Source organism: Primulina eburnea, chromosome 1 (genome assembly GCF_022965805.1).
Source record: "Primulina eburnea isolate SZY01 chromosome 1, ASM2296580v1, whole genome shotgun sequence".
In the NCBI taxonomy this organism is placed as follows: Eukaryota; Viridiplantae; Streptophyta; class Magnoliopsida; order Lamiales; family Gesneriaceae; genus Primulina; species Primulina eburnea.
The window spans coordinates 1,496,885-1,504,801 of record NC_133101.1 but is presented as its reverse complement, the minus strand read 5'-3'; the positions used below and the strand labels follow the sequence as shown (position 1 = coordinate 1,504,801).

At 33.6% G+C, this 7,917-nt stretch overlaps 1 pseudogene; it reads left to right on the top strand.

Moving 5' to 3' along the window:
- Window positions 1–4,230: 4,230 nt before the first annotated feature.
- On the top strand, window positions 4,231–7,031 carry LOC140840297 (phototropic-responsive NPH3 family protein NPY4-like; annotated as a pseudogene).
- Window positions 7,032–7,917: the final 886 nt, after the last annotated feature.

The window sequence follows — 7,917 nt, the reverse complement described above, 5'->3', positions numbered from 1 at the left end:
AAGATTGGGCTTGGGTAATACCAAATTCGATTCCGAACCATTTAAAAGCCCATTTAGTTATTGAAAACAGTAACCCAAAGCCCGAAATAAAAATATCCAGTTGCTTTATGTTATAGTGACCCAATCGATGGCGAGCACAAATGTAATTGTGTTAATAATTAATGAAATCTACATTTGGAAAATTATAAAATATATTTAAATGAATATTTTCCTTTAAATTTCGTCACTTTAAGTTTTTATTTTCTTGGTAACTCGTGTATGATATTTTATTTGATTATTTTGCGTTACAAATTTTCTTCTCCACATGATCAATCATTCGATCGGTCGTATTTTCATGAGTAGCCCACAATGTGTTTGGCGAAAATTGTTTGATAAGACTGAAGATATTTGTAGAAAAATTTAAAATCTCATCAAGTGTCGAGTGTGTGATTTATTCATAAATTTGGAGTTTATGTAATTTTTTAGAAGATATTATTCCAAACTTTAGTGATGATTCTCCATGAGAGCGATGGATGAATATCTGTCATTTTTTCTCTAGAAGATGAGAAAGGCATTATGGCTTTTGAGGATGCAATTTTCTCTTTTTCTCGCTTTATTTTATTTGTATTTATGCCATACAATTTTCATTTTTTTTATTACTATTATAAAATTGTTTTAAAATAAATTCCTTTGAAAATCGAATTGAGTTCCAACCCATGAAACTCCCATAAAAAATAAGGAGGAATTCCGACAAATTCTAGTGACAGAATCTTTTGACAAGATGTGTCGAAAAACTTAATTATTATAAAATTTCCAGAGCATCGATTTAAACTTTACAAAAATTCTTTTGAAATTATCTATCGATCTATTTTGTAAAATAAAATTCTTATTGGAAAAATATTTATATCAAAATATTATATTTTTCTCTAAATAAAAATAATCCTGATAAAAACAATTGAAAAAATAAAATATTAATTGCACATATTTCTCTCTTTGAGGCAAAAATTTGTGTGAGACGGTATCATAATTCGTATTTTGTGAGACATATATCTTATTTGGGTCATCTATGAAAAAGTATTACTTTTTATGCTAAAAGTATTAATTTTTATTGTGAATATCAGTAGGATTGATCCGTCTCACAAAAAACCTACTATTCTCCTAAAATTTACTATCATTAAAAAACACAATTAACATTAAAAATTACATACATTTTTCTTCAAATTTGTATCAAACTTACATTTACTCTCCTTAACTTTAGAATATTTACAACCCTCCAGGTTTTTATAGCCCTTGCAATTATCACCTCTAATTCATAATATTAAATAATATAAACATTAAAAAATTAATTTAAAAAAGGGGGAAAATATCATAAAAAATTTAAACAAAAAAATTTATTTTGATTTTGGTTATTATTATTATTTAGAATTAATAAAAAGGGAAAGTTTTTAAAATAAACTGCACATATCCTGTGATGTCTACAAACGAGGAGAATAAGGTCGCACAAATTAACAAAAAAAAAGTAATATTTATGGAATTTTGATGACATCGGATTTGGGGCAAAGCATGTGATGTTTAGAACTAATATAAATAAAAAAATCGTAGATTGGGGGAAAAGGAATGTGGCCACAATTTGTCCACTGGGAGATGTTCCCAATTTTTTCTTTTTTGAAAAAAAAAAGTAATTATTTTTTATTGGACCAGTCAATAATTTACTGATGGACCACATTAAATTTTCTTTTTTGCCAGGTGTCCAAGCTTTTCTCAAGTAATCTTGGAAGTGTGGATCTTTTCTTTATACAAAACATGTATGAGATGATTTCACGGATCATATTTTATTAGACAAATATCTTATTTAAGTAATATATGAAAAAATATTATTTTTTATACTAAGAGTATTACTTTTTATTATGAATATCGGTATGGTTAAGCTCTCATAGATAAAGATTCGTGTGATCGTCTTACAAGAGATTTACTTAGATTATTTTCAGCTCAATTGACCCCTTATCACAAGTTTCTAACTCAATAATTGGAATAGTTTGGTTATAAAAATATTTTAAAAAAATAAATTGTCGGAATTTGATCGTCAAATTTTTTTACACCTATCTTAAACTGCATTTTAAGATACTCACGAATCACGGATACTTATGAAAGTGCATGGGATAAAACAAAACAAAAACAAAAAACTATGATGTTGAATTATATAATCCAAAACACATCATAACATAATTTAGTTTCCAATTAGCTACTTCAAGAAATATTAGATTAAATATATTATGTATATATTTGAACTTTTTTTATTCACTAACAAAGGAAAAAAAAATAATCTAAATATCATCCCTGGAAAATATAAAATAGTCTAAAATGATTTTATGGAGGAGTGACGTTCTTCTTACTTATCCAGTTATCCTTTACATCGTAACAAAGTATTCTCTTGTCGATGAATTTGATGTAAAAATTTAGCATAAAATACAGATAGAGTTGGATGCAATTAATATCAAAGTAGTTGAGGAAGTTGGATTGGTCCATTTTTCCTGCCAAATGTTAGTAAGAGTAATTGTTTTTGTATCTTTATGATTTGTACTTTTGAAAATATTTTTTTATAATTTATTTTTTGATAGAGTAGAATAAATTTGCTTTTCTATTTTAAAATGAAAAATCTTGTAAATCTTTAGTTCTACACTCCTACTCTTCTGATCATGAATCTCGAGCTCTATATTAAAAACATGTTCTTTTCAAGAAAAGCATGATAAAAGGGAGAAAATATGGTCAGCTTGGCGTGCCTCTCTGTATACCTTTGTTTTTATTTCATACTTAATTCTGTTGATTGTAAAAAAGATTGAGATTTGAGGGGTCCCCTTTGTCTACAAGCGAAAAAGATGGCACCCACTTTTGCAGTTGCAGCTGGAATACGGAAAAAAAGAATTTTGATACCAAAGTACAGCCAATTTTTGTTATAATTTTAGTAGTCTACAGCAACTTTTGGTCAATTATATTATTTACATTTTCTTGGGAAAGATAAAGTCTTTGTGTTCTCATATACGGTATAAAGATAGAGAAGAAGCAGAGTATGGAGTGGAAAGGGGTATGGTGGTGGTGGGGACGGCGGTGCTGATTCTGAAGAGATAGATGAGGGTGTGGAAACATTCTGAGCTTGATTTTTGCGATAACATAGTGTCGCGGTAGTGACTGGCAAAGATTAGGGACAACTCATCTTTTTGGTGGCTTGGTTTTTTCTGTTTTTTGGTGGCTGATCCCTTTCTGATTTAGTGGTTGTGGGGTTTGTTTTCTTGTTTTTGTTCTTCAAAATATTGGTACTTGGTACTCCCCATTGAGTAATTGATCTTTGAATCGGGATTCCGTTGATTTGAAAGATTGGTTTGATTCCCACGGGAGTTTAGCTTCTTCTTCTATCTTTGGTGAGTTTTAATTAACGTGCAAATGTTGGTTTCTTTTTCTTCTATTTTTCCCTCCTGCTCTTGGTGATGGCAAATGCTTATTTTTTTTTCGTGTGTTGAAATGTTGATTGATTCGGGGATTTGTTTGGAAAATGCTATTTGATAGTAAACTTGTGATTTTTATGTTCTTTTTTTGAGTAAATATGCTGAAATTGTGATTTGGCCAAAGAAAGGGTGAATACTGAATATGTGAGCAAGAATTGTATCTTTATTTGGTCTTTTACTGTTTCCCACTAGTTTTGTTTATTCTTTGCTATTGTACCTTTTTATCTTCTGGGGTATAGCCGTATAGGCGTCGATGCTTTGTTTCTTTACACTCTCATTTCAGAGAACATATATTTTGATTCTAGCGTGGCTTGTTCATATGTGTACTTATGGTTTCAGTATCTTTCAAAACTAATGAATGCTTCTAGTCTGTGATTTTGATGGTGCTCTTTCACTCATTCCAAGATTATGTCGGATTTGACAGGTTTCTCCAACTTCATTGGTTGAAAAAAATTTTGTTGAGGAACGTGGATTCTTGTGTATGATTTCTGGAAAGGGAACCTCAAATTTTATGCTATTCTTAAAATAAAGTTTGTAGTTTGGGGGATATACATACAAACAATAACAGCATTAGGGGAGTGTCTCTGTGTTTTCAAAATATATTTAGCCCCCTCTCTTTGTTTCGGTGCCGTTTAAGAGATCAAATTCTCTCATTAAGCTGTATTATACATACATCCATTACTATCTTTGTCAGTTTCACTATCTATTTCCTTCAATTCTATTTTTGTTTCTCTTGGACAGAAGAAAGGTGGTGTCGTTTAGGTGTTGTGCCCCAAGCCTTTGTTCATATTCTTGAGTAATTTTCCATTTCATCCTCTTTATATGTTTGGTGAATCATCAATTTTTGTGACTTATCGGAAAGAAACCTAGTTAGGAGTTGAGATCTTGTTGAGAGAGTAATTGCCTGTCAATATGAAGTTTATGAAGCTTGGATCCAAGCCCGACCAGTTTAAGACTGATGGGGATAATGTCAGGTTAGCTGTTTCTGCTGTCAAATCCTTTGTTCATTTTTTTTCTTTTGGCCAAATATTTTGGATGAAGTATATGTTATAGCCATCAGATTACATTTCTGAGGAGTCTAGAATATGATATTCATATTGCTACAGTGCTATCACTAGAAAGCTCGTATAACCATGTTCTGCGTTGTGAAACTTCAACTTGTAACAATGGGTTTATAAAGTTTATCATAAAGATGACAGTTAAAACTGGTGTATTCCAGATATGTAGCGACAGAGTTGGCAACTGACCTGGTCATCAGCGTCGGGGACACTAAATTCTATCTCCACAAGGTAAAAGTCCATTTATGCCATACATCAACGTAAACTAAAAATACAAAATTTCGCATCTTGAAAACTTTAGTCATTTGTGACTGACTCCACTGTGCCTATTTCTAGTTTCCCCTTCTCTCGAAAAGTTCACGCCTTCAAAGGCTCATTTATAGTAGAAGCGATGAATTTGACAATGAAATTTACATCCATGATATTCCTGGTGGACCTGGTGCATTTGAAATCTGTGCAAAGTTCTGTTATGGCATGATAGTGACACTCAATGCATATAATGTGGTCGCAGCACGATGTGCTGCTGAGTATCTTGAAATGTATGAAACCACTGAGAAAGGAAATATCATTTACAAGATCGACGTGTTTCTTACTTCTGCCATTTTCCGTAGCTGGAAAGACTCGATCATTGTGCTTAAAACAGCGCAATCTTTTCTTCCTTGGTCCGAGGAACTGAAGATCATTAGCCACTGCTTAGATGCAATTGCAATCAAAGCTTCTATAGATCCTTCAAAAGTCGACTGGTCATACACTTATAACCGTAAAAAGATTTTATCTGAGAATGGAAATGACACACAGTGGAATGGTGTGAAAAAACAACCAATGATTCCGAATGATTGGTGGGTAGAAGACCTCTGTGAACTTCAAATCGATTTGTATAAGCGAGTTATAACTACAATAAGAGCAAATGGAAGAATTACTGCAGACATTATTGGAGAATCGTTAAAATCATATGCTTTAAGAAGACTTCCAAGTTTTAGCAAAGGCACCACACAAGGAGGTGATCTCGAAAAGTACAAATATTTGACTGAAACCATTATATGGTTGCTGCCCACTGAAAAAACTTGTGTCCCCTGTAGCTTTTTGCTCATGTTATTAGAAGCATCTATTTTTTTGGAATGCGGAGAGACTGGTAAGAAGGGAGCTCGTTCAAAGAATTGGACAGAAACTTGATGAGGCAACCCTCAGTGATATTCTGTGGCAATCTACAACTGGTGAAACAACATTGTACAGCATAGATTTAGTACTGGAGATGGTTGAACAGTTTGTGATGCAAGAACACTAGTGCGCAGAATCACTCTGTCAAAGATCATGAATTCCGGGAGATATGTGTAGGGTTTAATTCGGATGCTTCCAAGATTAAAGTGACCAAGTTGGTTGATGGATACCTGGCTGAAGCTGCTAAAGATTCATCTTTGCCTCTATCCAAATTCGTCGAGCTAGCAGAAATGGTGTCTAGCTTTCCAAGATCGTCCCATGATGGAATATATCGTGCCATTGACATGTACCTCAAGGTTTATTCTGTTATCCTCTTTATTCTTTTTTCTTTTTTGCGTCTGATTTGATTATTTGTCCTACTTGATGGGAAATTATAATTGGTTTATTATAGAAACCGATTTTCACCAGTCAATGCTAGATTCGGAGGTTGTTATTTTATCCTTTATAACTGTTTTATCCTCTTCATTGCATTCAACCATCTTATAAATGCCTGCTACCAACTTTGATTTCCAGCATTAATTATCATCTTCTTTCACAGGAACGCTCGGGGTTGACCAAGAGCGAAAAAATGAGAATTTGCTCCTTAATGGATTGCAGTAAGCTATCAGCCGATGCCTGTGCTCATGCCGTGCAAAACGAGAGGCTACCATTACGAGTTGTCATGCAGGTACTTTTCTTTGAACAAGCCAAGGCATCTGGCGCTGGTGGTGGCTCTTCTAGAGCTTTACTCTCTGGTACATCATATGGCAGCTCGAGTTCCACAACAACCAACACCTCCGATGACTGGGATGGCAACCAGACATCTGAGGAACTGAAGACCTTAAAAGTGGGGCTCGAATCTTTGAGCTTAAAAGGCAAGGGAGGTGGTGAAACTGATGCCAAGACGCACACTGAAAAAGTAGCTGATAAAAAAGCGAAAAAGATTTTCTGGAGACTCTGGTCGAACAAAGATAGAAAAAGCGAATACAGCAGCTCGGATACATCTGAGAGCCCCGGTTCTACCAGTGTTGAAGAAACAAGATCCACCCCGTCAATAACGAAGATGCAACCCTCCTAAAACGTTTATATTAGTCTCTAGATATTAGAACCAAAACCATTATAGGATTAGAAGACGAGGATTTAGAAGCTACTGAAAATTTTGGTGCTTCAGAAGCCTACGAATGCGTCGGTAAGGGGCGCATATACGTTCTTGATGTAGCGAAATTTGATATTGGTCGCCCCGGAATGGAACCGTAGGCTGACTTGTGTTCAGGGTGAATGTTAATTTTCATTTTTAGGCCTCTTTTTACAAAGACAGTTGATCTTCTTCAGCCGTTATAGCGCAAAGTTCCCTTGGAAGAAATTACAGCCATGTTTGGTATGTGCTGCATTGAGCAGGGAGCTGCTTTAAAGCAGCAAATATTGAATATTGGTCTAGCTCGTCATACTTAATTTAATGGAGGTATGAATCGGGATGACATTGGATAGTGTCGGGTCGGGTTGGACCTATACATGATCCGAAACCATCCTATTTTATCGGGATGGGTTGGATGAGTACCGTAAATTAAATATACATAAGCCGAGGTAATTAATATTGATTTTTTTTACCCAAACGGGTTTGGATCAGCAATCAAATTTGTATAACCCAACCCGTTTAGCAAATATATTAAGTTATATAATTTTTAAATAAATATATTAAATATGTAGTAAATAAACTGTACAAACCATTCTACTTGCGACAATATATATTAAATTATATCATTTGAAATTTTTACATAATTCTTTTGTTTAATTGTTTTAATTCTCAAGCTCGAGCTTTATTCGAGCTTTTATCATCAGGCTAGAATTCGACTTGTCTTAAAATCACTAAGCTTGTGAAAAGCTCGAGTTCGACTCGTTTATCATATTAATCAAGTCGGTCTCGAGCTTGGTTTATTAATATAGCTCGTTTATCATATTTAACAAACATGACTTGAGTTCGGCTTGTTTTCGAGCTCGTAAAACATATAATAGCTCGAATTTGAGCTTGTTAAAATTAAATATATCTATGAACTAATTTTATATTAGACATAAAAGTTAACTTTTATTAGTACTAATATTTTTATTTGTCAAATCAACAAATGAGTCAAGCTCGAGCTTACGAGCCACCTAAACGAGCCGAGTTCGAGCTCGCGAGCCTATTA